The sequence below is a fragment of the Danio aesculapii genome, chromosome 4, assembly GCF_903798145.1.
Source record: "Danio aesculapii chromosome 4, fDanAes4.1, whole genome shotgun sequence".
NCBI lineage: Eukaryota > Metazoa > Chordata > Actinopteri > Cypriniformes > Danionidae > Danio > Danio aesculapii.
This window is the reverse complement of record NC_079438.1, coordinates 11,378,649-11,406,309: the sequence shown is the minus strand read 5'-3', so window position 1 is coordinate 11,406,309 and position 27,661 is coordinate 11,378,649. Positions and strand designations below refer to the sequence as shown.

Genomic DNA, 27,661 nt, shown 5'->3' with positions numbered 1-27,661 from the left:
TATGCAGGATTGTCTCACCAGATGAAATGTTTGCTTGAACTGGTAGATCCAAGGCTCTCTTCTTTCTTTGCAATACGAGAGGGTCCGCAGTGATGCATCTCCCCAAACTTCAAAAAGTTTCTTTGGTGTGTGGGTATAAAATACCTGTACTGAGCAATCTAATAATAAATAAACAAAAACAGCACTTAAATCCATGCCATGCAAACAGTACACTGGATTTATTAAAGGGATATTTTACACAAAAATGGAAATTCTGTCATCAGTAACTCACCCTCCCCTTGATCTAAATCTCTCCTCAGATGAACACAAAACATGATATTTTAAACAATATAGGTAACTAAACCATTCTTAGTCCACAGTGAAATTCCATAGCATTTTTGTCTTCTGTTGAAGTCAGTGTGGACTATTAAGTTTTTCATTTGCTTTGTCCTTTAAAGTTATCATTTGTGGTCAGCAGAAATAAAAAAAAAAAAAAAAAAAAAAAAAATCAATCAACAACTTGAGGGTGAGTAAATGATGAATACACCCAAAAATCAGTGAAACACCCATACACTACGGCCAATTTAGTTTATTAAATTTACCTATACTGCATGCGTTTGGACTGTGAGGGACATGCAAACTTCACACAGCAATGCCAACTGACCCAGCTCCAGGACATGATGGATTCGCCTCTGCTGCTGAATGAGGGTGTTTCACCGATTTTTGGGTGTATTCATCATTTACTCACCCTCAAGTTGTTGATTTGATAATTTTTTTTTTCTGCTGACCACAGATGATAACTTAAAGGACAAAGCAAATCAAAAACTTGATCGTCCCCACTGACTTTAACAGAGGAAAAAATTCTATGGAATTTCATACCAAGAATGGTTTAGTTATCTACTCCTCCATATACCAAATGATGTTCGCTCCAACCTTAAAACAGAAATTTTAAATTTGCACATGTATGCCGGACCAAATAACAACAAAAATCATGTATTTACCCAGTTTAGCAATGGAGAAAAGATAACTGGAAGTGGTCATCTCCAGGGGTACCTTAAACAGATAAAGAGAAAAAAATATATATAAAAATGCGCACTTTTAGCTGCAGGATTAGTCTTTTATGTGAGTTGTTAAGGTGCATCACATTCGCAAATTTGGTGGGCAAATAAGGTCCATTTTACATGGTCAATTGTGCACTGATGTTCATCAGTGTGCTTAATTCTCATGCTCAGAAACTTGCAAAAAAGAGTCAAACTCTTGATCACAGATTTCTACTGAAATAACAGTCATAACGCAATAATTAATATAAATAGGTTAATGTCTGTAATATCTCAATTTGGTCAAATGTTCCAGGAGTGGAGTTCTGAAATTTCTGAACTGTGCTTAGACTCTAAATCAGTCATCTGCACTCACCTGTGTCCTCATGCCTGATACAGAGTCTAATACCAAATTCACACTGAAATAAGGCACAGAAACGCTTTTGAAAGAGACATTTGTGTCTGTACACACTACCGGTGCTGTTCAGAGAAGTATAAATGCATTTACAGAAGAATTACAAATGTATAATTTGATTTTAAGACATATGGTGATATAAAGACACCTTTACAGTGTTTGATACTGCTTAAGTGTGTGTATCTGTGCATTTCTACATCATGTAAATATTACAAAATACAGAGCTGTTGTTTTCTCACCTTTCTCAACAAGATTATCAAGGAGGATTAAAGCTCGCTCTGTCCAGAGCAACCTACAATGAACAAACAAGCAAAAAATAAAATTAACCACATATTAACATGAGCTGACAGACAACATTTATCAGTTGAGTGGTCACAGCATCACCTGAATTGAAAACTGGCCAAGGACAGTGTATGTTTAAGGGATTTGTATTATTGTTTATTAGCATATATTACTACTATTATTACACAAAGCTAGCAGATGTTACAATTCTTATATGTATAATTTTTAAGCTTATATTTAATTGTTGTATGACGTATATAACCGATTAAACATTAATATTAGCATCTAACATTATCAGGGTTGTGGTTTCATCCCTGTAGGTTAGTATAAGATGTAGGGAAAATGCAATTTTCAGGGCCTTCAATATAGTACACACAAACAGTAATAATACCATTTACCTTTCAATAGTTAATAATCAAGTACCTTGAAATGGATAATGAATCTTCTTCTGGTAAAAGATGATGTAGCAAGCTTCTGCTCTGCTCGTCCAGGATAACTTTCTCACGTTGCGATCCATTCAGCGCCCTCTAGCGGCGAATAATAACCAATAGTAATATAATGCTCAGATTCCGTACTTCTTGGGAAAACTAGCAACTTCCTGAACAAAATGTAGCACATATATATGTCTATATTAGCATTTAGATGTTACAATATAGTTTCCTAGCGAAAGGACAGTGTTTTTAGACAACATAACATACCTTCAACAACGCGACTCAGGTTTGATGTCTCTGCTGGGTCCTAAAGACGATATTAACGGCGGAATATCTCAAATACGTGTATCATTTCCTCCAAAACAACTGTAGAGATGAACACGGAGGTGGAGAAAGCGTTTTTATCAGCATATAGATCGGCTATGAAGCGCGCACGCTTGTATCATCAATAATTAAGAGTCCAGGTGAAACAGATATAAAAAAACACGACACGAGGAGGCAATTTGATTAAAAAAATAACAACATTACTGCATTAGAGCTTGCATAAACTTTATAAGGCAAGAGCAACATCACGTACGCATATTAATACTGCGGTTCTGTGTCAGATCAATCAGTTGACTGTTGAAATTTCAAAATTGTAACCCAACTGGTTGAGTTATTAAATAAATAACCCAATAAAAGGTTTAAAATAACCCAACAAAGCACCAAATATTTTTAACTCAACCATTGGGTTAAATAAATAACCCAACGTTTTTTAGAGTGTACATATCATGCTGTTTTGTAAAAGCACACAGACATGCCGCCAAAAAACTGCACCTCATGGGACAAACCTTTTGTATTGCTGAAAATCTGTAATATTTTAATGTGTTGGTCAGGATGTAAGCATACAGCTTACAAATAACTGACTATTTGTACTATGTACAGTGATGTGACACACGTTTCAAGTGTAATAGATGAGTATATAGCAGAAAACAACTAGTCTCATATGTCATGTTGGTGTTCAGAGGTTTAAAAAGTACTCAAAAATGCTACTCAAGTGAAAGATTAAACATGGTGGTGAAAATTGTACACATATAAGGGTATAATCGTTTGGACAATACATATTTGAATAAAAAAATTGTGCTAGATTTAAATAGTACTTGTGTAATAGTAAAAGTAACAGCAATAATGAATTTATAGATTATTGTTTAAACTTTAAAATCTCTCACCACACAGCATGACTGTATGACATACAATGCTTTATCATGCTTTAGAACCGTCTATGATTAATTGTATTTAACTACCAAACTACAGGCACTAAATATAAATTATTCATCATGCTTAAAGTTTTAAAACCTTTGAATTAACTTGTGCAGATGTTGAATTGTTAGAGGCAAGCCTTTTGTGGGATCAAAAGCAAAAAAGTCAATATGTCCATGTTTACTGTGTTCTTTTAAGCATAGAGTATATTGTAAAAGTATATTTTCAAGAGTGACAGTAGTAAACATTAAGCGCACAAGTGCCTAACTATAACATGTTTATTTGTACATCCTGTTTTCTTATAAGAATAGTCACTAGGGATAGTTTGTTATTGAAAACATGACATGCAATTTGTAGTAGCCATTTTGGAAACAGCTGAAGTAATCGCTGAGCATTTTTTCTCAGAATAAGTGCAATGTTCGATTACTTGTGGGTTTTGGAAATGTTCATATTTATTTGCAATAAAAATAACCCAGGCTTCAAACATTAATTAAACATGTAATGAACTTATGGTCAAAGTATATTTGTTGCTGATCCAATACAGCACGTAAAAGTACATTAAATACCCTAGAGATTATGCTGTACAATTTAGTTACAATTAAAATATACTAAATTTAGTATTTCAAAATATGGCATTTCAAGATAGCAAATTGTTAACTCCTTTAAAGTATACCGGCCTTTTGTCTAGCTGCAAGTATACTTTTTATGTTTTTGTGTTTTCATTTTATAATTTTTTTTTTAGTGCAGTAAGCAGTTAAATTTGTGTAATTATAAGAATACCGTCTTTTTATAAAGATTTAACATTTGACATGTTCGTTGACAATTTAGGATTTTTCGCAGCAATTAATTTCAGTTAAGTCAACTCAAACAAACTTATTCTCTGTCTTAATACTTGTGTCTGTACACAAAAATAACGTAGGCATATGTTAAATTTCCAATCAATCAAAAGGAGTACTTAGAACACAAACTGTAATAACCTTGTAAGCATATGACAATGAACAAGCATAGGACAAATAACTAAACTTTTCTGTTTTTATAAATTTAATATATACTTAAGTGAGGTTAATTGTACTCAAGTAGATACTTAATAAATACTTCAGTACACCAATCAGCTAATATTATTCGAGTACTTTACATCTGCGATCTTGTAACTTTTTCAAAAACTAATCTAAAAGTGTAACAATATAATTTAAACATGTTCATAGAAAGACCGTCATTTCATTGTGTAAGTTGTTTATGGTCATATTTTGGTAATTTCATCAAGCAGGATTTTGACCCCGAGTACTATGATAAACGTTAACTTGAAAACAGAAATAATGTAAATAAATACCATGCCAGTTACAAATTAAATAGTTGACGATATCAGATGTGTGAATTTCTGTAGTTTGAATTGAAGCTGAATGTCTTTTTTTATGTAAGCTGTAATCATTATCACAGTGGCAGGCTTCTCGTGAAATACTTTATAGGATAAATTTATGTACATTCTGAAAATTAAGTTTCATGTATATTATTTAATTATTAGGTTAATTGTTACATTTTAATTTTAATGACTTTAAAAAGTGAGAAAGCCTAAATTACTTAAATGTGTTTGCTCCATATTCACTTGGATGTTCTGACAATATCGGAAAAAACAATTATTCGTTAATTCTTAAGAAGAAGTTTGTAATAGATTCAATGAAAATAAACTTAATACCTAAAGTACATTAACAGCTCAGACAGAATAACTTGTAATAGTGGTTTGTCCCATGAAGTGCATTTTTTGGCGACATGTCTGTGTGCTTTTACAAAACAGCATGATATGTACTTTAGTATATTTCTTTTACAGTGTAGATTGCATCAAAGTTGCAGAATAGTGAATAAAAACACTTTAATATTTCAGTTTGTGGAAACTTTTCACCAATCACAACCAAACAAGTCAGAGGTGACAGCTTTACATACCCTGACACATATTTACCTTTCAAAATGCTAAATATTCAATTAGCACAATCAGTAGCTTTAACTATTTACTAAAATGTCAAGCACATGATGTCTAACTAAATTTATTAGCTTGTTTTTTATATCACTAAAATGATAGGTCTGAAAATAGATTTAGAATCACATAACATAGAAATAAAACAAAAATACTTATTGGTACTCAGCAACAAACATATGAAACTTGGTGAATGTTGGTACTCGTAGATTATCTATACTATAGGGATGCTAAAGTGTATGTTTATATGTCACCAGAGCGTATACTGCATAACTTTAATTTCTTTATGTTTTAACAGATCCAATTTAAGTAGGCCTAGATTTTTAACCAAACTCGACTTTTTAAAATAACTTTAATCTAATAACCAATTATGGATAACGGCTCTTAAACTTTCTCTTTCTTTACCTCAAAGGCATTGCAATAAGTTATGTAATATGGGTCATTTCATAAATGTAATTGTATTTTCTTACAAGTATATTTCACTTAAAATAAATAGCGTGTCTTGTATCGTTACATTTTTAATTCCAAAACGAATATGTATGTGTAGATGTAAGCGTATTTCTTCTCAATTCTTAATTCTTTAAAAAAAGAACACTATCATGAAATAAGCAAATTTTTAATTAAATATGTGACTGCTTTGAGCCCTAATAGGAAGCCAAATAAACAACTATAATGAACAATTCAGACCACAGAATAATGTTGAAAAGCGTGTACATATTTGCGTAAAAACATTCAAATTTATTTGATTGTCCATTTGTATGGCAACCAGTTTTGAAATGTCTTCAGCTAAGCATTATATTTTGTCAACCTAAAACCTCCATGAAATATAAAATTCTATAATATTAGTTCTCTAAAATATTTCATTGTGAATATATTTACGGTATGATCCTGTATTTTTTATTTTGTTTAATCAAAATAGGTATCCCTACATCATCACGTCTATGTCTTAAATAAAAGATGTTAACTAAATGTTTATTCATGACTTTTATGACACCATGGCAGATGTTTATAGTACCGCCCCAGTAAGTGAAGGCGGACCTGATTGAATGTGTAGATAAAGCGCCCATTATTACTTCTAGCTACCAAGGAGTAATGCTTTTGGGCACAGTCACCGACCCCAGAACTTTCTACAAGAACCCATTGATCAGGAGTAAAAAGAAGAATAAAGACATAAAAAGGTACTAACTTTGAGGACCACAGTGCCTACTTTGGTCTTGTTTGCACTGAGCTATTAGGACTGAACTATTGCTGCTTAGGGACACCAGCAGCATCCTTAAGGTACTACTGCATATGTTCTACACAGATTATGGTACAAACTTTGTATTGTGATTAAATAAAAAAGTTTTCTAAAAAAATTATTTTCTGATTTCTTGTGACAGCCCCTTGCAAAAATGGCGGATTGCTATTGTTTTCAAAATGCTGACTCTGATGCGCATGAAAGGCCTGAGTGCAAGTGCGACCCTGCTTTTGATTGTCAAATGAGGTCTATTGTGGACGACATGTTTAAACAGCATTATAGGGACCATATGGTCTTTCTTCTGGAGAGGATCATCAATGATGCGTTTGATTCTAATCATGATTGTACAGGAGATGGCAAACGTGTGAAAAATCTCAAGAGAGAAATGGACGTTGTGAGAGGTGCCTTAAACTCATGGGGCGATACGATAAATCAATTGACTCACCTGTGTGTTCGTAGCAGAGGTGCTGTCTGTGCAACCATTACAAAAATTCTGGAGGTGCTGACTGGATGGAGTGATGAGATGGGAGTAACGCAGGTTCTATGCATGTCTACATATATAACAGATATTTGTGTGTCACTGCTTTCACAAAACAAAATAGCAAATATAGCTGAGATTGTGGAAGTTTTGACCAACCACATTCTTGAACACGACAGAATGCTTTTAGTAGAATTTCTTTGCTGGTTAGATATTCAGTAATGTCGTTACAGTGTTCTGGTGTTCCCTGTTTTTCTTCAATGTATGACTGTATATACATATATTTTTTTCTTAGTTGATTTGTCTTTATTATTCCTATGCAATCCATGTTTGTTCATTATGTACTACTCTATTTCAGTGTATATTTGCTCGAAATAAAAAGTTTATCAGCTTAAGTAAACTTATGATTTTGTGTTAAACAAGTAAAATGTTTTAATGTAACTAAGTAGATTTTAAATTCTACAAGCATTTATAAAGAAAAAATAACCTGCTTGGCATTTCATTACCCCACCTAGTCATAGGTGGTTTACATACACAGGATCAGGTTTACATACAAATGTTATAACTTAAAGTAAACTTGCAAGAGTGGCCATGTGTTAATTGGTGCATTCAAAGTCTAGCGGTATAAATGACCTATTGCTAGTTCTGAAAAGTGTCTATGCCTTTCCTGTAAAAAAGTTAGAAAATGAGCTAGACGCTAAAACATGATGGCGTGAAACAAATCATAGAAACATTGTAGAAACTGATTTAAGACCTGTAATTATGCCAAATGTATATTTAAATATTGGAAAATTAAAATGTTGCATAGTGTGTCAAAGAGTGGTTACTTGTTTAAAGCATAAAGGTATAAACTGTATATCATTTATTAAAGTTGGTTGACGTTTAAGACACCCATAATAACATACAGTTCTAATGTGTAATGGTTTTGTAGTCAGTTTAGAAAGACAAACTAAAAACTGTCACCCAATTTAGTTTTAAATCTAGAAGTACTGACGTACAATTTTATAATTTCTCATTCATTTGAAAAACTGTATGAACAAAAGGCATACATTATATTGTTGGTTGTCTCTGGTTTAAAACCAAAACATTTACAACTCAAACTTTCATGACAGTTGAAAAGAATACATTTCTAATACACCGTACCTTAGACACTGTCGCAAAAATATATTAATGCAGATTTAGTGGCAAGTATTCAATTGGGTTTTGTAGATTTATAGATCTAGACAACAAAATATAATTGGCAGTAGAAATGGTTATTGTGTCTTTTACTGTATGCATCATAACAGATGCTTTGAGAGTTTAACACATATGCAAAAAGTTTGCAAAGACATTTTGTGTTAAAAAGTGCAGCAGAAAACGGATGCTTGAATTAGGTCAAATAATTTGGTCAGAAGACACTGGTCATAAAACATAATTAAATGTTTCAAAAACATTCTGCATTAGAAGATTGATAAAATAAACGTATTCATTTATTAAAGTTTACTGCAAAGTATTCTTAAAATAAAATGTATTTACTCTTTGATATTAATGTGCTTTGTTGACAGTATAGCGTGTAGCATTCAAGTACGATACAAATAACTGTGGCTAAGTGTTGTTATTAATGTTACTTGGGACACATTAGAGGTTAAAAATATTCCCATATCATAAAACCACGAAATTCTAACCATTAGACCATATTGGTGTAAGCAATGTTTTTCATATTATCACTTTTTTCCCGCCCAAATGAAACTATTCTTGTTTTAATCTTTTTCTTAGTGATTTTCTCTCTTAAATTTTACAAAGGCTTGTGTGTCAGTATGAATCTAATGTTTGAAATGTATCTTTATGTTTGACGAAGCCCCTGCAATGTTGTTCTTAAAAACTCCAGAAGAAACGTTAAGTAACTTTTGAGAACTGACAGTTTTAAAAACATGTATGCTTTGTAACTTACAAACTCTGACAGTGGCTCAAAATTACAGATTTTTAGCAGGTGCATAAAAAGCTTACATTTTGTGTTGAAAAAGTGCAACAGAGTGCAAAATCAAAAGCTTGAATTAGCTCAATGTTTCTGGCTTGTAAAAACAAAACTCTAGTCATGCGTTAAGTTAAATGAATAGTATTTTAAACATCACTTTTCCGTGTGATAACGTTTTATATTCAGAGTGAAAAAAACATTGTTCGATTTTAGATTGTTCAGTTGAAAATGTGTATGTCAATGAAAAACCTTCAATTTAAAGAAACATATACACTCACTACAAAATGTGTGTAGTATCAATAATCTTAATTCATCTAAATCTAATGGTAAAAGAAAAGCATCATTTGCTCTGTCTACTTTCAAGAACTACCTTTAAACTTGACTTATTTTGACAAATGTGTAGGCTTACTTGATTTAACACTGTTATGTGAACATATAAATGGTGGCTCCAGTAGATAAACAAATACATTTTACTGTATAACATTAAGTAAAGGTAACTAAGGGATGGAGCTGTACTGTTTTTAGATAAACTGAAAATCATTTTTGTTTATATTTTTGTTTTATATTCGGAATAATCTCTATATTTCTCTTTATATTATCAAGAATTTTTAAAGAATTCAAATCAGTTTGAATCTAAAATTCCGTAACTAAGTTGCCTGGCTTCAATTGTGAGCAGTACAATTACTATGAGTAATACATTTTATTTACCTTTTGAAACAGAAATAACAATACTGTCTAAAGACTGATAAGACCTTTTAGTAAATCTTTTATTTTAAATCATTTATTTTCAAATCTACACCAGTGATGACCAGTGTGCAAAACATTACGTTTTTAGATTAATTATACTACAATGTGTGCCATAAAATACAGATCATGCATGTAAATATATTGAAAATGTGTTAGTCAAAAGAAAAAATTCAGCTTAAAATGTTTTTCATAATAAAACTTTTCATTAATCACAAAGACAACTGGAATTTACATCTGTGTTTTTCAACCAGCAGTTTAGAACATTACATTTTTAGATAAATAGTTTTACAAGGTCTGCTAATTTGTCGTCAATGCATATTAAGATTTGTTATTTGCTGGATTAATTTTGTAAATATATTTTAATTAGATAGTTTCGATAAAAGATACATTAAAACGATATGACTGATGGTCTTTTGTCTGTCTTAAAATATGTATTAGTTTAATGTAGTAATAATGTGAAAACAACATAACCTATTAATGAGCAATAATAAAGGCTGATTCATTAAATACTGTGTCGTGAATTCAAGCAGACACAACCAGACCCAGGCATACACAAACACACACACATGCACACAGTTGGCTGCATGTGAATATATAGATATGCAATATCAGCACACTTTCTAATCACCTATCAACATATCAATCAGATACATGTTCCATTTCTGATATATATATCTTTCACAAATAGTTGACGGGATGCTGTCTAAAGGATAAGTTTACCTTATCATCGCTCACACACACACACACACACACACACACAGATGCCTAAACAGCCGGTAAGAGCCACACTGACTGATAGCCATGTAAGCTGACGTTCGCGTTTATTAAACAAGCGCAACCATTACGTTCTCTTATCACATAGTAGCATATAGCGATTGCATTGTAACAGTCATCAGATATGTCTTCTATCTTTCACAAGCAGTCTTCAACCGTCTTCAAATTACCAAGACAGACACACAGTCAGAGCCAGGCCCACACCCGTACCAGAGACACACACACACACACACACACACACACACACACACACAGAGCCAGTATGGTCATACCAGAGCGCAGGCAAGACCACATGGGAGATACTAATAGTTTATTAATTATATTAAAATATAATATAATATATTAGTATAACATAATAGTGTATAATAGTATATAATTATAATAGTTTATTGCAATAATTAAAATATAATATAATGTATTACAATAATTAAAATATAATATAATGTATTACAATAATTAAAATATAATATAATGTAGTACAATAATTAAAATATAATATAATGTAGTACAATAATTAAAATATAATATAATGTAGTACAATAATTAAAATATAATATAATGTAGTACAATAATTAAAATATAATATAATGTAGTACAATAATTAAAATATAATATAATGTAGTACAATAATTAAAATATAATATAATGTAGTACAATAATTAAAATATAATATAATGTAGTACAATAATTAAAATATAATATAATGTAGTACAATAATTAAAATATAATATAATGTAGTGCAATAATTAAAATATAATATAATGTAGTACAATAATTAAAATATGGTTTTAATAACGGTTGATATATTTTATTTCATTTGATTAAAATCTAATTATTAATATTATAATATCTATTTTTTAATTAATATTACAATTAAGAATTAATAACAGGAAATTAATAATAATTTAATTAAACTGATAAGAATATAAATACCGGCATTATTATTTAATTACCGGATTATAATTTAATTACCGGAATTATTCATTTAATTAAACTGATAAGAATCTATTTACCGGAATTATTATTTTAATTAAACTGATAAGAATCTAATTACCGGAATTATTAAATGTATATTAAAAAGGGGCGGGGCTTAATCCGGAAGTCCCGCCTAAAAGGGGCGTGGTCGTCATCAATCAAATTTCTTGACACATGCCGCCCCATAAACCTCTCTCTTTAGGCCTTAGGACCGTTGCACTGAAGCCTCAGACTGTGCACCAGTGGTGCCAGGAGCAGTGTTTGAAGCCTCAGTCTGTTGGCCAATGACGCCATGAGCTGTGTCTGAAGCCTCAGACTGTGGGCCAGTGCCGCCAGAAGCTGTGTCTGAAGCCTTAGACTGTGGTGGTGCAGTGGGAGACTGGGTGGAAGTGGCAGGCTGCAAAAAAAAAAAAAGATGTAGTGAAAAAGCATAACAGCACTAATAAAAAAATATATTTGTTGCATTATCATTAATGCCTTTTTAAATATATCACCTTAGTGGTGTGAAATCCAAAATTGCAGGCCCTGGACCCCCCAAAGAGGGTGGTCTGTCCGCAGGCATGCATGGGACATTTCTCAATCTGAAAAGATAGATTTGAAAGATCTGAGGATTCTTTCTAACCTCTGTGTTTTGCTTTGAATACTTTAATTAATCATAGCATTATTTAGAAACATTCTTCATGTAATTTAATCACATATTTATTGTTTTTGACATTGTGTACTTATTTTTCTATTCCATGGTTATTTATTTTCATGATTAGGAGATAAGAGTTTTTAATGTCAAAGCACTGATATTGTTTGCACCATTGCCAACCAATCTGCATACTACATATAATGTCATGAAGTATAAGTAATTTTGCCTTACCTTCTGATAAATGTCATACCACTTCCTCCGTCTTGGAGCTGGTCGATTGCCTGCTCCAGAGGGCCAAACACCAGAGCTGGCAAAGACTCTCAACCTGGCCATCCACTACCGATCACCCATGGCCTTGTGGCTTTTTGGCTTAGTGCTCATCTGAACATAAAATGTAAATAAAACTTAACAAGTGCACTAATTACAATACTGTAGCCTGTTGCCTGAAACAAGCGAAAGAAAGATCACATTTCCCAGGTAATTTCTCTGCTATGGTAAAGGGATAGTACTAAAACATATTAATTAATAGAAACATGAAATAATTAATAGATTAATAGAAACACCCGTTTGCACTGGCTGCCAGTTGCTGCCCGCATCAAATACAAAGCTCAGATGTTTGCTTACAAAGCGACCTCTGGCTTTGCTCCTTCGTATCTGCTCTCACTTCTGCAGATATATGTGCCCTCCAGAAACTTACGTTCTGTGAATGAACGTCGCCTCGTTGTTCCATCCCAAAGAGGGAAGAAATCACTTTCCCGAACTCTCACATTCAATCTGCCCAGTTGGTGGAATGAACTCTCTAACTGCATCAGTACAGCAGAGTCACTTGCTGTCTTCAAGAAACGACTAAAAACGCAACTGTTTAGTCTCCACTTTCCTTCTTAATCTGCAACTGCCTCTCTGGCTATACCACTAACTGTGCCCTCTCTCTCTCTCTCTCTCTCTCAAAAAAAAAAAAAAAAAAAAATGTACTAATGCTTTGCTTCTTAGACTTTACACACCTGAAATTTGTCTATAGCTCTTGTTCACTGCTGCTCTTATAGTTGTGTAAATTGCTTCCTTGTCCTCATTTGTAAGTCGCTTTGGATAAAATCGTCTGCTAAATGACTAAATGTAAATGTAAATGTAAATATATAATTAATTATGGTGGCTTGAAAAGCCAGCATATTGTTATCTATCAAAACTTCTTCTTCTTCTTCTTCTTCTTCTTCTTCTTCTTCTTCTTCTTCTTCTTATTATTATTATTCTTCTGAGACTAATTTCTAAGTGTATCTCCTCCTAGGCCTTTCAAGCTACATACTTCAAACTTTCGTCAAACTCGGGTTGCTATATCTTTTCTAACTGATCCAACTTTGGGTTTTCCGAAAAACGACCCAGAAAAATCCCAAAAGTCCCATTGACTTAACATTGGGTCAAACTTTGTGAGCTCATAACTCTGCATCAGACTGTCCTACAGACTTCTAACTGGACTCATTTAACTCAGTCTAGCCAGCAGCAAATAACTGATGACTTCTTAACTTACTAGCCACTCCCTAGCAACCACTTACAGCACCCTAGCAACTGTCCCATAGACTTCCATTGTAAAAGACTCCCATTGACTTAACATTGGATCCACCTTTGTGAGCTCATAACTCTGCATCAGACTGTCCTACAGACTAGAGTCTGGCCTCATTCAACTCAATCTAGCCAGCAGCCAATCACTGATTACCTTTAAACTTACTAGCCACTCCCTAGCAACCAATTTCAGCACCCTAGCAACTGTCCCAGAGACTGTGACTAGCTATTCTAACACACGCTAACAGTTTTAACATCCTACTGACATGCTAATCTTGCTAGAAAGGTGCTAGCAACACGATAGTGACATGCTAGTCATGCTAGTAACATGCTAATTCATGCTAACAACATGCTAATTCATGCTAGAAACATGCTAGTAACATGCTAATTCATGCTAGAATCATGCTAATAACATGCTAATTCATGCTAGAATCATGCTATTTCATGCTAGAAACATGCTAACATTATGCTAATTCTTGCTAGAATCATGCTAGTAACATGCTAATTCATGCTAGAAACATGCTAGTAACATGCTATTTCATGCTAGAATCATGCTAGTGACAAGGTAATTCATGCTAGAATCATGCTAGTAACATGCTAATTCATGCTAGAATCATGCTAATTTATGCTAGCAACTGCCTAGCAACCACTCATAATACTTTAGCAACTGCCTAGCAACAACCTAGCAACGCCTTAGCAACCACTCAGAACACCCTAGCAACCACCTAGCAACACCTTAACAATGACCTAGAATACCATAGCAACCGCCTAGCAACAACTTAGCAACCACCTAGCAACACCTTAGCAACCACCTTGCAACACCTTAGCAACAACCTAGCAACACCTTAGCAAGCACTTAGAACAACCTAGCAACTGCCTACCAAGAAACATGCCAATCTATACTAGAAACATGCTAACATAAATGTACTTATCTATGCCGACTGTTTCAAACTTCATAAAAACTGCTTCAGTTATTTACACTTTAAAACGACTTCAAACTTTTAGACTCGGCTTTTCAAGCCACCATAAAGTTTGTCCTCAAACTTTAATATCTTGTTGATAATGTTATCAGATGGGTAATTATAACACGATAACACAATAGTAAACATTATAATAAACATTTAGGTTCAAAAGACAGACATTTTTATTATTCACTGTAGAATGACCGTAACACATTAGTTATAAATAACTATAATTCATATAGCTAATTATCATTTAGTAGCATTATCATTTATGGGTACACCATTGTAGTAACAGTTATAAATCATACAAACATAATAAACATTTAGCAACAAAAGGCAGGCAATTACAGCTTTTAATTTATTCTTACAATTCAATTAGCTAATGAATATTTAGCAGAAAAAGCCTATATTTTTGTGTAAACTTTATTTTGACGCGTCGAGAAACGTTTTGATAAACACATCCAAACAACTGTATATACAGTATATATGCATGTATATATAGATACAGTTAATAATTTATCCTGCCCCAGGATCATTGCCCGGTGCACGTGTTAGCAGTTGCAAGGCAGAGAAAAGCTTAATTCGTCCCTGAGTGGGCTTGAACCATCAACCTTTCGGTTAACAGCCGAACGCGCTAACCAATTGCGCCACAGAGACTTCAGAGCAGCACAACTGTAGTAGAAATGCTGAACTGTGTCTCAATAAGTATGCTCGAAGAATCCAATTGAAAGCTGCCGAAAAGAGAGAGAAAAACGCCCAACATGGGGCTCGAACCCACAACCCTGAGATTAAGAGTCTCATGCTCTACCGACTGAGCTAGCCTGGCTTCCGATACATTTATTCTAGTCACTGTTTTGATCAATACCTTCCCTACCTGTGTAAAGTTTGATGCTGATTTTAAGTCAACTGGAATAAGTAACTTGGCCGGTCCAGGCACTGGACAACAAACTTCTGCTAAATCCTGATGTCATCTTGTAACGCCAGACAGCACGTGGCCCAGGATCATTGCCCGGTGCACGTGTTAGCAGTTGCAAGGCAGAGAAAAGCTTAATTCGTCCCTGGGTGGACTCGAACCACCAACCTTACGGTTAACAGCCGAACGCGCTAACCAATTGCGCCACAGAGACTTCGAGAGCAACACAACTGTAGTAGAAATGCTGAACTTTGTCTCAATAGGTATGCTCGAAGAATCCAATTGAAAGCTGCCGAAAAGAGAGAGAAAAACGCCCAACGTGGGGCTCGAACCCACGACCCTGAGATTAAGAGTCTCATGCTCTACCGACTGAGCTAGCCAGGCTTCTGATGCGTTCATTCTATTCACTGTTTTGATCAATACCTTCCCTACCTGTGTAAAGTTTGATGCTGATTTTAAGTCAACTGGAATAAGTAACTTGGCCGATCCAGGCACTGGACAACAAACTTCTGCTAAATCCTGATGTCATCTTGTAACGCCAGACAGCACGTGGCCCAGGATCATTGCCCGGTGCACGTGTTAGCAGTTGCAAGGCAGCAAAAGCATTCGTCCTTCCCTGGGTGGGCTCGAACCACCAAGCTTTGGGTTAACAGCCGAACATGCTAACCGATTGCCCCACTGAGACTCAGACACCAAACCGACTGTTGTAGAAAACCTGAACTTTGTCTCACTTGGTCTGCAGGATGAATCCAAATGAAAGCTGCCGAAAAGAGAGAGAAAGGTAACAGAAACAGCCAACGTAGGGCTCAAACCCACGTCACTGAGATTAAGTGTCTCATGCTCTCCCGTCTGAGCTAGCCAAGCTTGTGAGACACTCATTCTAGTCACTGTTTTTATCAATACCTTCCCTACCTGTATAAAGTTTGATGCTGATTTTAAGTCAACTGGAATAAGTAAATTGGCCAATAGAGGCACTGGACAAAAAACTTCTGCTAAATCCTGATGTCATCTTGTAACGCCAGACAGGGCTTGTGAGATGCTCATTCAAGAGAAAGTCACTGTTTTGATCAATACCTTCCCTACCTGTGTAAAGTTTAATGTTTTTAATGTTATCTTGTAACGCCAGACAGCACGTGGCCCAGGATCATTGCCCGGTGCACGTGTTAGCAGTTGCAAGGCAGCAAAGATTTCGTTCATCCCTGGATGGGCTCAAAGCATCAACCTTTTGGTTAACAGCCGAACGCACTAACCGATTGTGCCACAGAGACTCAGACTAAATATACCAACTGTGGTAGAAACCAGAACTTTGTCTCACTTGGTCTGCTGGATGAACCCAAATGAAAGCTGCCGAAAAGAGAGAGAGAAAGGTAACAGAAACACCCAACGTGAGGCTTGAACTAACGTCACTGAGATTAAGTGTCTCATGCTAACCCGACTGAGCTAGCCGGGCTAGTGAGAAACTCATTCTAGTCACTGTTTTGATCAATACCTTCCCTACCTGTGTAAAGTTTGATGCCGATTTTAAGTCAACTGGAATAAGTAACTTGGCCGATCCAGGCACTGGACAACAAACTTCTGCTAAATCCTGATGTCATCTTGTAACGCCAGACAGCACGTGCCCCAGGATCTATGCCCAGTGCAGGTGTTAGCAGTTGCTAGGCAGAGAAAGGCTTAAATCGTCCCTGGGTGGGTTCGAACCACCAACCTTTCGGTTAACAGCCGAACGCGCTAACCAATTGCGCCACAGAGACTTCGAGAGCAACCCAGCTGTAGTAGAAATGCTGAACTTTGTCTCAATAGGTATGCTCGAAGAATCCAATTGAAAGCTGCCGAAAAGAGAGAGAGAAAGGTAACAGAAACGCCCAACATGGGGCTCGAACCCACGACCCTGAGATTAAGAGTCTCATGCTCTACCGACTGAGCTAGCCGGGCTTCCGAAACATTTATTCTAGTCACTGTTTTGATCAATACCTTCCCTACCTGTGTAAAGTTTGATGCTGATTTTAAGTCAACTGGAATAAGTAACTTGGCCGATCCAGGCACTGGACAACAAACTTCTGCTAAATCCTGATGTCATCTTGTAACGCCAGACAGCACGTGGCCCAGGATCATTGCCCGGTGCACGTGTTAGCAGTTGCAAGGCAGAGAAAAGCTAAATTCGTCCCTGGGTGGACTCGAACCACCAACCTTTAGGTTAACAGCCGAACGCGCTAACCAATTGCGCCACAAAGACTTCGAAAGCAACACAAGTGTAGTAGAAATGCTGAACTTTGTCTCAATAGGTATGCTCGAAGAATCCAATTGAAAGCTGCCGAAAAGAGAGAGAAAAAAACCCAACGTGGGGCTCGAACCCACGACCCTGAGATTAAGAGTCTCATGCTCTACCGACTGAGCTAGCCAGGCTTCCGATACATTTATTCTAGTCACTGTTTTGATCAATACCTTCCCTACCTGTGTAAAGTTTGATGCTGATTTTAAGTCAACTGGAATAAGTAACTTGGCCGATCCAGGCACTGGACAACAAACTTCTGCTAAATCCTGATGTCATCTTGTAACGCCAGACAGCACGTGGCCCAGGATCATTGCCCGGTGCACGTGTTAGCAGTTGCAAGGCAGCAAAAGCCTTCGTTCTTCCCTGGATGGGCTCAAAGCAACAACCTTTTGGTTAACAGCCGAACGCACTAACCAATTGTGCCACAGAGACTCAGACTAAATATACCAACTGTGGTAGAAACGCTGAACTTTGTCTCACTTGGTCTGCTGGATGAACCCAAATGAAAGCTGCCGAAAAGAGAGAGAGAAAGGGAACAGAAACACCCAACGTGAGGCTTGAACTAACGTCACTGAGATTAAGTGTCTCATGCTCTCCCGACTGAGCTAGCCGGGCTACTGAGAAACTCATTCTAGTCACTGTTTTGATCAATACCTTCCCTACCTGTGTAAAGTTTGATGCTGATTTTAAGTCAACTGGAATCAGTAACTTGGTCTATCTAGGAACTGGACAACAAACTTCTGCTAAATCCTGATGTCATCTTGTAACGCCAGACAGCACGTGGCCCAGGATCATTGCCCGGTGCACGTGTTAGCAGTTGCAAGGCAGCAAAAGCATTCGTCCTTCCCTGGGTGGGCTCTAACCACCAAGCTTTGGGTTAACAGCCGAACATGCTAACCGATTGCCCCACTGAGACTCAGACACCAAACCGACTGTTGTAGAAAACCTGAACTTCGTCTCACTTGGTCTGCAGGATGAATCCAAATGAAAGCTGCCGAAAAGAGAGAGAAAGGTAACAGAAACAGCCAACGTAGGGCTCAAACCCACGTCACTGAGATTAAGTGTCTCATGCTCTCCCGTCTGAGCTAGCTAGGCTTGTGAGACACTCATTCTAGTCACTGTTTTTATCAATACCTTCCCTACCTGTGTAAAGTTTGATGCTGATTTTAAGTCAACTGGAATAAGTAACTTGGCCAATAGAGGCACTGGACAAAAAACTTCTGCTAAATCCTGATGTCATCTTGTAACGCCAGACAGGGTTTGTGAGATGCTCATTCAAGAGAAAGTCACTGTTTTGATCAATACCTTCCCTACCTGTGTAAAGTTTAATGTTTTTTTCAAGTCAACTGGAATAAAAAAAATTGGCCAATCCAGGCACTGGACAACAAACTTCTGCTAAATCCTGATGTCATCTTGTAACGCCAGACAGCACGTGGCCCAGGATCATTGCCCGGTGCACGTGTTAGCAGTTGCAAGGCAGCAAAAGCCTTCGTTCGTCCCTGGATGGGCTCAAAGCAACAACCTTTTGGTTAACAGCCAAACGCACTAACCGATTGTGCCACAGAGACTCAGACTAAATTTACCAACTGTGATAGAAACGCTGAACTTTGTCTCAATTGGTCTGCTGGATGAACCCAAATGAAAGCTGCCGAAAAGAGAGAGAGAGAAAGGTAACAGAAACACCCAACGTGAGGCTCAAACCCACGTCACTGAGATTAAGTGTCTCATGCTCTCCCGTCTGAGCTAGCCGGGCTAGTGAGAAACTCATTCTAGTCACTGTTTTTATCAATACCTGCCCTACCTGTGTAAAGTTTGATGCTGATTTTAAGTCAACTGGAATAAGTAACTTGGTCAATCTAGGCACTGGACAACAAACTTCTGCTAAATCCTGATGTCATCTTGTAACGCCAGACAGCACGTGGCCCAGGATCATTGCCCGGTGCATGTGTTAGCAGTTGCAAGGCAGCAAAAGCATTCGTTCTTTCCTGGGTGGGCTCGAACCACCAACCTTTCGGTTAACAGTGTAGTGGAAAGTTGCGCTGGATCTCGACAAACATCTTCTAGGTTTCAAAAAAGAGGCTGAGGTCTTCGAAGTTCTCAAGTTGAAGCAGTTTATTGTTACAGCAGAGATGGTCGATCGAGCTCTCTCCCCCTCAATGTCCAAAAACCCACAGTTTATATACAGTTTCTTATCCATAGGTATCATGAGATATGATTTAACATCACCCTATTCCCGGCTCCAATAGCATCCTAGCTTTTTAATTAATGGCTGTATGTTTTTCTGTTTTTACATATCTTAAAGGTCACATAGCATGTGCTTACAATCATGTGTTTGCATATGATCATGATGTTTCCATATTTTCTAAATGATTCTCCTTATGTATGCTATTTTGAAGAGGGTTGTTTTTGTCTTGTTCAACATATACATTGTCTAAATGTATTGCATACGCTCTGTCATAATGTTCTCACTTTGGCGCATGACCTGCTGTGCTTCAATTGTAAGGCCCTCAATTATAAGGCCCTGCATGTTTGTATGTCTCTTCTGCATCACTTGAATATAGGTCTTTCTATAAGTTTTAACAGTATATTTTAATAGTAATCTATATTTTAATAGTGGCAGATTATATAGTGATTACATAATAAAAGTTCCACTATAATGACTGTACGGTCGCGGCAAACCACTGTCGCTCACCCACAGCTGCCTGGTCACTAAGTGACAGGGGCTTGTTTGTGAGTTGCAGAGGAGGATTCCAATTACGTATAGGAGGCTTGAAAGAAAAGAGAACAACAACATAAGTGGACGTGCAAAACTACGTAGTCGGCAGGATTCGAACCTGCGCGGGGAAACCCCAATGGATTTCTAGTCCATCGCCTTAACCACTCGGCCACGACTACAAACGTCTGCTTTCTCTCTCCTGCTGAGGTGGCAACCAAGCACAGGGTCAACAGGGGTAGAGGAAGGTGCACTAGCGCAACTTTTCCGTACAATCTCTGGGAAGCAGGGACAGCATAGCTCTCTAATCTAACAAACTCAGCTAACTTCATGGGGACTCTTTCCACACAAGCTGATGATCTGAATTCAGAGCAACGTGCTCTCGCAGGCCACACCACAATGGACAGCCACCAAGTGATATGAAAAGAACAACAAGGTCTCTGACAAACAGACAGGCCTTCGCCCGAACAGGGACTTGAACCCTGGACCCTCAGATTAAAAGTCTGATGCTCTACCGACTGAGCTATCCGGGCTCCTATCTGCTGAGGCACCTGTTTGCGGAGTTGGACCTCTGCAAGCCCCTTGCCGGCTAACAACACTTTCTCATCACCGCACAGACCTGCGTCCTCTTAAAAAAAACAGATGCAGGCGTCCTCCAGGAAACGGCGTTTCAGAGCTGTGCCATGCCACTGCTGAGCTGCACCGTGAAAGACCTTGAAGTCATTAGGTGTTACCAAAGCCATGGTCCAAAAGCATGGCCAAAAGCACATTTCGCCTGGGCCTTTTGGAACTATGCTAGCATCAGTCTTGAAAAGAGCTGTGCATAAAGCAACTCTCCAGAAGCAGATGGAGTGGGGAAAATATGCCACAAAGGGACAGCCAAAACGGACTGGGCGACTTGGAAAAAAAACTATCAAATCCCAATCTTGATGAGCCGTACAAGATGTTGCTGTCGATTTATTGAACGTTTCTCTAGGCAACATCAGAGTGTAGGGACTACAAAAAAAGCTAAATTGCGACTAGTCGCTGGACTTGAATTATTCAATATGGGATTAAACACGCAGGCCCGCAACCAAACGTCGCAAAAGCCACAGTTCCTCTCACAGAGAGAAAAAGCAAAAACACCTGGCTGTTCCGTAGTCGGCAGGGTTCGAACCTGCGCGGGGAGACCCCAATGGATTTCAAGTCCATCGCCTTAACCTCTCGGCCACGACTACGCATGGTGGCAGCTCGTTGACTTTTTCTGCTGAATGTGGGCAACATTGAACGCAGCACAGTTGGGGCATAAATGGCCTGAGGTTGTAAAAAGCAGCACAAGCATTGCTCGCAGTTAACAGGAACACGCTGCCGTGACCCGGATTCGAACCGGGGTTGCTGCGGCCACAACACAGAGTACTGACCACTATACGATCACGGCACACCGCTCGCTCACCGATAAGCTCTGCAGCTGCCTGGACACTAAGGGACACTGGTTTGTGACCGTGATTCAAACTGGGATTTCTCTGGCCACAACACAGAGTACGGATGACTGTACGGTCGCGGCAAACCACTGTCGCTCACCCACAGCTGCCTGGTCACTAAGTGACAGGGGCTTGTTTGTGAGTTGCAGAGGAGGATTCCAATTACGTATAGGAGGCTTGAAAGAAAAGAGAACAACAACATAAGTGGACGTGCAAAACTACGTAGTCGGCAGGATTCGAACCTGCGCGGGGAAACCCCAATGGATTTCTAGTCCATCGCCTTAACCACTCGGCCACGACTACAGATGTTGGCTTTCTCTCTCCTGCTGACGTGGCAACCAAGCACAGGGTCAACAGGGGTAGAGGAAGGTGCACTAGCTCTAGTGCAACTTTTCCGTACAATCTCTGGGAAGCAGGGACAGCATAGCTCTCTAATCTAACAAACTCAGCTAACTTCATGGGCACTCTTTCCACACAAGCTGATGATCTGAATTCAGAGCAACGTGCTCTCGCAGGCCACACCACAATGGACAGCCACCAAGTGATATGAAAAGAACAACGAGGTCTCTGACAAACAGACAGGCCTTCGCCCGAACAGGGACTTGAACCCTGGACTCTCAGATTAAAAGTCTGATGCTCTACCGACTGAGCTATCCGGGCTCCTGTCTGCTGAGGCACCTGTTTGCGGAGTTGGACCTCTGCAAGCCCCTTGCCGGCTAACAACACTTTCTCATCACAGCACAGACCTGCGTCCTCTTAAAAAAAACAGATGCAGGCGTCCTCCAGGAAACGGCGTTTCAGAGCTGTGCCATGCCACTGCTGAGCTGCACCGTGAAAGACCTTGAAGTCATTAGGTGTTACCAAAGCCATGGTCCAAAAGCATGGCCAAAAGCACATTTCGCCTGGGCCTTTTGGAACTGTGCTAGCATCAGTCTTGAAAAGAGCTGTGCATAAAGCAACTCTCCAGAAGCAGATGGAGTGGGGAAAATGTGCCACAAAGGGACAGCCAAAACGGACTGGGCGACTTGGAAAACAAACTATCAAATCCCAATCTTGATGAGCCGTACAAGATGTTGCTGTCGATTTATTGAACGTTTCTCTAGGCAACATCAGAGTGTAGGGACTACAAAAAAAGCTAAATTGCGACTAGTCGCTGGACTTGAATTATTCAATATGGGATTAAACACGCAGGCCCGCAACCAAACGTCGCAGAAGCCACAGTTCCTCTCACAGAGAGAAAAAGCAAAAGCAGCTGGCTGTTCCGTAGTCGGCAGGGTTCGAACCTGCGCGGGGAGACCCCAATGGATTTCAAGTCCATCGCCTTAACCTCTCGGCCATGACTACCCATGGTGGCAGCTCGTTGACTTTTTCTGCTGAATGTGGGCAACATTGAACGCAGCACAGTTGGGGCATAAATGGCCTGAGGTTGTAAAAAGCAGCACAAGGATTGCTCGCAGTTAACAGGAACACGCTGCCGTGACCCGGATTCGAACCGGGGTTGCTGCGGCCACAACACAGAGTACTGACCACTATACGATCACGGCACACCGCTCGCTCACCGATAAGCTCTGCAGCTGCCTGGACACTAAGGGACACTGGTTTGTGACCGTGATTCAAACGGGGATTTCTCTGGCCACAACACAGAGTACGGATGACTGTACGATCGCGGCAAACCACTGTCGCTCACCCACAGCTGCCTGGTCACTAAGTGACAGGGGCTTGTTTGTGAGTTGCAGAGGAGGATTCCAATTACGTATAGGAGGCTTGAAAGAAAAGAGAACAACAACATAAGTGGACGTGCAAAACAACGTAGTCGGCAGGATTCGAACCTGCGCGGGGAAACCCCAATGGATTTCTAGTCCATCGCCTTAACCACTCGGCCACGACTACAGATGTTGGCTTTCTCTCTCCTGCTGACGTGGCAACCAAGCACAGGGTCAACAGGGGTAGAGGAAGGTGCACTAGCTCTAGTGCAACTTTTCCGTACAATCTCTGGGAAGCAGGGACAGCATAGCTCTCTAATCTAACAAACTCAGCTAACTTCATGGGCACTCTTTCCACACAAGCTGATGATCTGAATTCAGAGCAACGTGCTCTCGCAGGCCACACCACAATGGACAGCCACCAAGTGATATGAAAAGAACAACGAGGTCTCTGACAAACAGACAGGCCTTCGCCCGAACAGGGACTTGAACCCTGGACCCTCAGATTAAAAGTCTGATGCTCTACCGACTGAGCTAACCGGGCTCCTGTCTGCTGAGGCACCTGTTTGCGGAGTTGGACCTCTGCAAGCCCCTTGCCGGCTAACAACACTTTCTCATCACAGCACAGACCTGCGTCCTCTTAAAAAAAACAGATGCAGGCGTCCTCCAGGAAACGGCGTTTCAGAGCTGTGCCATGCCACTGCTGAGCTGCACCGTGAAAGACCTTGAAGTCATTAGGTGTTACCAAAGCCATGGTCCAAAAGCATGGCCAAAAGCACATTTCGCCTGGGCCTTTTGGAACTGTGCTAGCATCAGTCTTGAAAAGAGCTGTGCATAAAGCAACTCTCCAGAAGCAGATGGAGTGGGGAAAATGTGCCACAAAGGGACAGCCAGAACGGACTGGGCGACTTGGAAAAAAAACTATCAAATCCCAATCTTGATGAGCCGTACAAGATGTTGCTGTCGATTAATTGAACGTTTCTCTAGGCAACATCAGAGTGTAGGGACTACAAAAAAAGCTAAATTGCGACTAGTCGCTGGACTTGAATTATTCAATGTGGGATTAAACACGCAGGCCCGCAACCAAACGTCGCAAAAGCCACAGTTCCTCTCACAGAGAGAAAAAGCAAAAGCAGCTGGCTGTTCCGTAGTCGGCAGGGTTCGAACCTGCGCGGGGAGACCCCAATGGATTTCAAGTCCATCGCCTTAACCTCTCGGCCACGACTACGCAAGGTGGTAACTGGTTGACTTTTTCTGCTGAATGTGGGCAACATTGAACGCAGCACAGTTGGGGCATAAATGGCCTGAGGTTGTAAAAAGCAGCACAAGCATTGCTCGCAGTTAACAGGAACACGCTGCCGTGACCCGGATTCGAACCGGGGTTGCTGCGGCCACAACACAGAGTACTGAACACTATACGATCACGGCACACCGCTCGCTCACCGATAAGCTCTGCAGCTGCCTGGACACTAAGGGACACTGGTTTGTGACCGTGATACAGACGTCTGCTTTCTCTCTCCTGCTGAGGTGGCAACCAATCACAGGGTCAACAGGGGTAGAGGAAGGTGCACTAGCTCTAGTGCAACTTTTCCGTACAATCTCTGGGAAGCAGGGACAGCATAGCTCTGTAATCTAACAAACTCAGCTAACTTCATGGGCACTCTTTCCACACAAGCTGATGATCTGAATTCAGAGCAACGTGCTCTCGCAGGCCACACCACAATGGACAGCCACCAAGTGATATGAAAAGAACAACGAGGTCTCTGACAAACAGACAGGCCTTCGCCCGAACAGGGACATGAACCCTGGACCCTCAGATTAAAAGTCTGATGCTCTACCGACTGAGCTATCCGGGCTCCTGTCTGCTGAGGCACCTGTTTGCGGAGTTGGACCTCTGCAAGCCCCTTGCCGGCTAACAACACTTTCTCATCACAGCACAGACCTGCGTCCTCTTAAAAAAAACAGATGCAGGCGTCCTCCAGGAAACGGCGTTTCAGAGCTGTGCCATGCCACTGCTGAGCTGCACCGTGAAAGACCTTGAAGTCATTAGGTGTTACCAAAGCCATGGTCCAAAAGCATGGCCAAAAGCACAGTTCGCCTGGGCCTTTTGGAACTGTGCTAGCATCAGTCTTGAAAAGAGCTGTGCATAAAGCAACTCTCCAGAAGCAGATGGAGTGGGGAAAATGTGCCACAAAGGGACAGCCAAAACGGACTGGGCGACTTGGAAAACAAACTATCAAATCCCAATCTTGATGAGCCGTACAAGATGTTGCTGTCGATTTATTGAACGTTTCTCTAGGCAACATCAGAGTGTAGGGACTACAAAAAAAGCTAAATTGCGACTAGTCGCTGGACTTGAATTATTCAATATGGGATTAAACACGCAGGCCCGCAACCAAACGTCGCAAAAGCCACAGTTCCTCTCACAGAGAGAAAAAGCAAAAGCAGCTGGCTGTTCCGTAGTCGGCAGGGTTCGAACCTGCGCGGGGAGACCCCAATGGATTTCAAGTCCATCGCCTTAACCTCTCGGCCACGACTACGCATGGTGGCAGCTCGTTGACTTTTTCTGCTGAATGTGGGCAACATTGAACGCAGCACAGTTGGGGCATAAATGGCCTGAGGTTGTAAAAAGTGGCACAAGCATTGCTCGCAGTTAACAGCAACACGCTGGCTCACACACCGCTCGCTCACGGATGAGCTCTGCAGCTGCCTGGACACTAAGGGACATGGGTTTGTTTGCAAGATTCAGAGGAGGACGGCATTTCCTTTAGGGGGCAATGAGCAAAAACAGCAAGTGGACTTTGTGGAAATACCAACCGACTTAGTCGGTAGGGTTCGAACCTGCGTGGGGAGACCCCAATGGATTTTGAGTCCATCGCCTTAACCTCTTGGCCACGACTACCTCTGGCCTTGACTTGTCTGCTCTGTTGGCCGGATGTGGGCAACACTAGATACAGCAGAGGTTGGGGTGAGAAATCCAGCCGTGGCCTGAGGTGACGAAAACTCAGCCCAGCATGGCTTTCCGTTAACAGGTACGCGCTGCTGTGACCGGGATTCAAACTGGGATTTCTCTGGCCACAACACAGAGTACGGATCACTGTACGGTCGCGGCAAACCACTGTCGCTCACCCACAGCTGCCTGGTCACTAAGTGACACGGGCTTGTTTGTGAGATGCAGAAGAGGATTGCAATTACGTATAGGAGGCTTGAAAGAAAAGAGAACAACAACATAAGTGGACGTGCAAAACAACGTAGTCGGCAGAATTCGAATATGCGCAGGGAAACCCCAATGGATTTCTAGTCCATCGCCTTAACCACTCGGCCACGACTACAGACGTCTGCTTTCTCTCTCCTGCTGAGATGGCAACCAAGCACAGGGTCAACAGGGGTAGAGGAAGGTGCACTAGCTCTTGTGCAACTTTTCCATACAATCTCTGGGAAGCAGGGACAGCATAGCTCTCTAATCTAACACACTCAGCTAACTTATGGGCACTCTTTCCACACAAGCTGATGATCTGAATTCAGAGCAAAAGCCACAGTTCCTCTCACAGAGAGAAAAAGCAAAAGCAGCTGGCTGTTCCGTAGTCGGCAGCGTTTGAACCTCCGCGGGGAGACCCCAATGGATTTCAAGTCCATCGCCTTAAACTCTCGGCCACGACTACGCATGCTGGCAGCCCGTTGACTTTTTCTGCTGAATGTGGGCAACATTGAACGCAGCACAGTTGGGGCATAAATGGCCTGAGGTTGTAAAAAGCGGCACAAGCATTGCTGGCAGTTAACAGGAACACGCTGCCGTGACCCAGGTTCGATCCGGGGTTGCTGCGGCCACAACACAGAGTACTGTCCACTATACGATCACGGCACACCGCTCACTCACCGAAAAGCTCTGCAGCTGCCTGGACACTAAGGGACACTGGTTTGTGACCGGGATTC

At 39.8% G+C, this 27,661-nt stretch overlaps 1 protein-coding gene and 19 non-coding genes across 21 annotated transcripts in view; 1 reads left to right on the top strand and 19 right to left on the bottom strand.

Moving 5' to 3' along the window:
* The window catches only part of LOC130222040 (NACHT, LRR and PYD domains-containing protein 12-like), a 417,646-nt gene that overhangs the window by 15,834 nt on the left and 374,151 nt on the right, over positions 1-27,661 (top strand). The gene's annotated exons all lie outside the window — the stretch shown is intronic.
* On the bottom strand, positions 15,721-15,794 carry trnan-guu (transfer RNA asparagine (anticodon GUU)). The gene has a single exon. It is a non-coding gene; the product is annotated as a tRNA-Asn (tRNA).
* trnak-cuu (transfer RNA lysine (anticodon CUU)) lies at positions 15,892-15,964 on the bottom strand. Its single transcript has one exon. It is a non-coding gene; the product is annotated as a tRNA-Lys (tRNA).
* trnan-guu (transfer RNA asparagine (anticodon GUU)) lies at positions 17,258-17,331 on the bottom strand. The gene has a single exon. It is a non-coding gene; the product is annotated as a tRNA-Asn (tRNA).
* Positions 17,440-17,512, bottom strand: trnak-cuu (transfer RNA lysine (anticodon CUU)). The gene has a single exon. It is a non-coding gene; the product is annotated as a tRNA-Lys (tRNA).
* On the bottom strand, positions 17,911-17,983 carry trnak-cuu (transfer RNA lysine (anticodon CUU)). The gene has a single exon. It is a non-coding gene; the product is annotated as a tRNA-Lys (tRNA).
* Positions 20,666-20,747, bottom strand: trnas-aga (transfer RNA serine (anticodon AGA)). Its single transcript has one exon. It is a non-coding gene; the product is annotated as a tRNA-Ser (tRNA).
* trnak-uuu (transfer RNA lysine (anticodon UUU)) lies at positions 21,026-21,098 on the bottom strand. Its single transcript has one exon. It is a non-coding gene; the product is annotated as a tRNA-Lys (tRNA).
* trnas-uga (transfer RNA serine (anticodon UGA)) lies at positions 21,701-21,782 on the bottom strand. Its single transcript has one exon. It is a non-coding gene; the product is annotated as a tRNA-Ser (tRNA).
* On the bottom strand, positions 21,911-21,982 carry trnah-gug (transfer RNA histidin (anticodon GUG)). Its single transcript has one exon. It is a non-coding gene; the product is annotated as a tRNA-His (tRNA).
* trnas-aga (transfer RNA serine (anticodon AGA)) lies at positions 22,247-22,328 on the bottom strand. The gene has a single exon. It is a non-coding gene; the product is annotated as a tRNA-Ser (tRNA).
* Positions 22,613-22,685, bottom strand: trnak-uuu (transfer RNA lysine (anticodon UUU)). The gene has a single exon. It is a non-coding gene; the product is annotated as a tRNA-Lys (tRNA).
* Positions 23,288-23,369, bottom strand: trnas-uga (transfer RNA serine (anticodon UGA)). Its single transcript has one exon. It is a non-coding gene; the product is annotated as a tRNA-Ser (tRNA).
* On the bottom strand, positions 23,498-23,569 carry trnah-gug (transfer RNA histidin (anticodon GUG)). The gene has a single exon. It is a non-coding gene; the product is annotated as a tRNA-His (tRNA).
* On the bottom strand, positions 23,834-23,915 carry trnas-aga (transfer RNA serine (anticodon AGA)). Its single transcript has one exon. It is a non-coding gene; the product is annotated as a tRNA-Ser (tRNA).
* Positions 24,200-24,272, bottom strand: trnak-uuu (transfer RNA lysine (anticodon UUU)). The gene has a single exon. It is a non-coding gene; the product is annotated as a tRNA-Lys (tRNA).
* Positions 24,875-24,956, bottom strand: trnas-uga (transfer RNA serine (anticodon UGA)). Its single transcript has one exon. It is a non-coding gene; the product is annotated as a tRNA-Ser (tRNA).
* Positions 25,512-25,584, bottom strand: trnak-uuu (transfer RNA lysine (anticodon UUU)). Its single transcript has one exon. It is a non-coding gene; the product is annotated as a tRNA-Lys (tRNA).
* Positions 26,187-26,268, bottom strand: trnas-uga (transfer RNA serine (anticodon UGA)). Its single transcript has one exon. It is a non-coding gene; the product is annotated as a tRNA-Ser (tRNA).
* Positions 26,549-26,630, bottom strand: trnal-caa (transfer RNA leucine (anticodon CAA)). Its single transcript has one exon. It is a non-coding gene; the product is annotated as a tRNA-Leu (tRNA).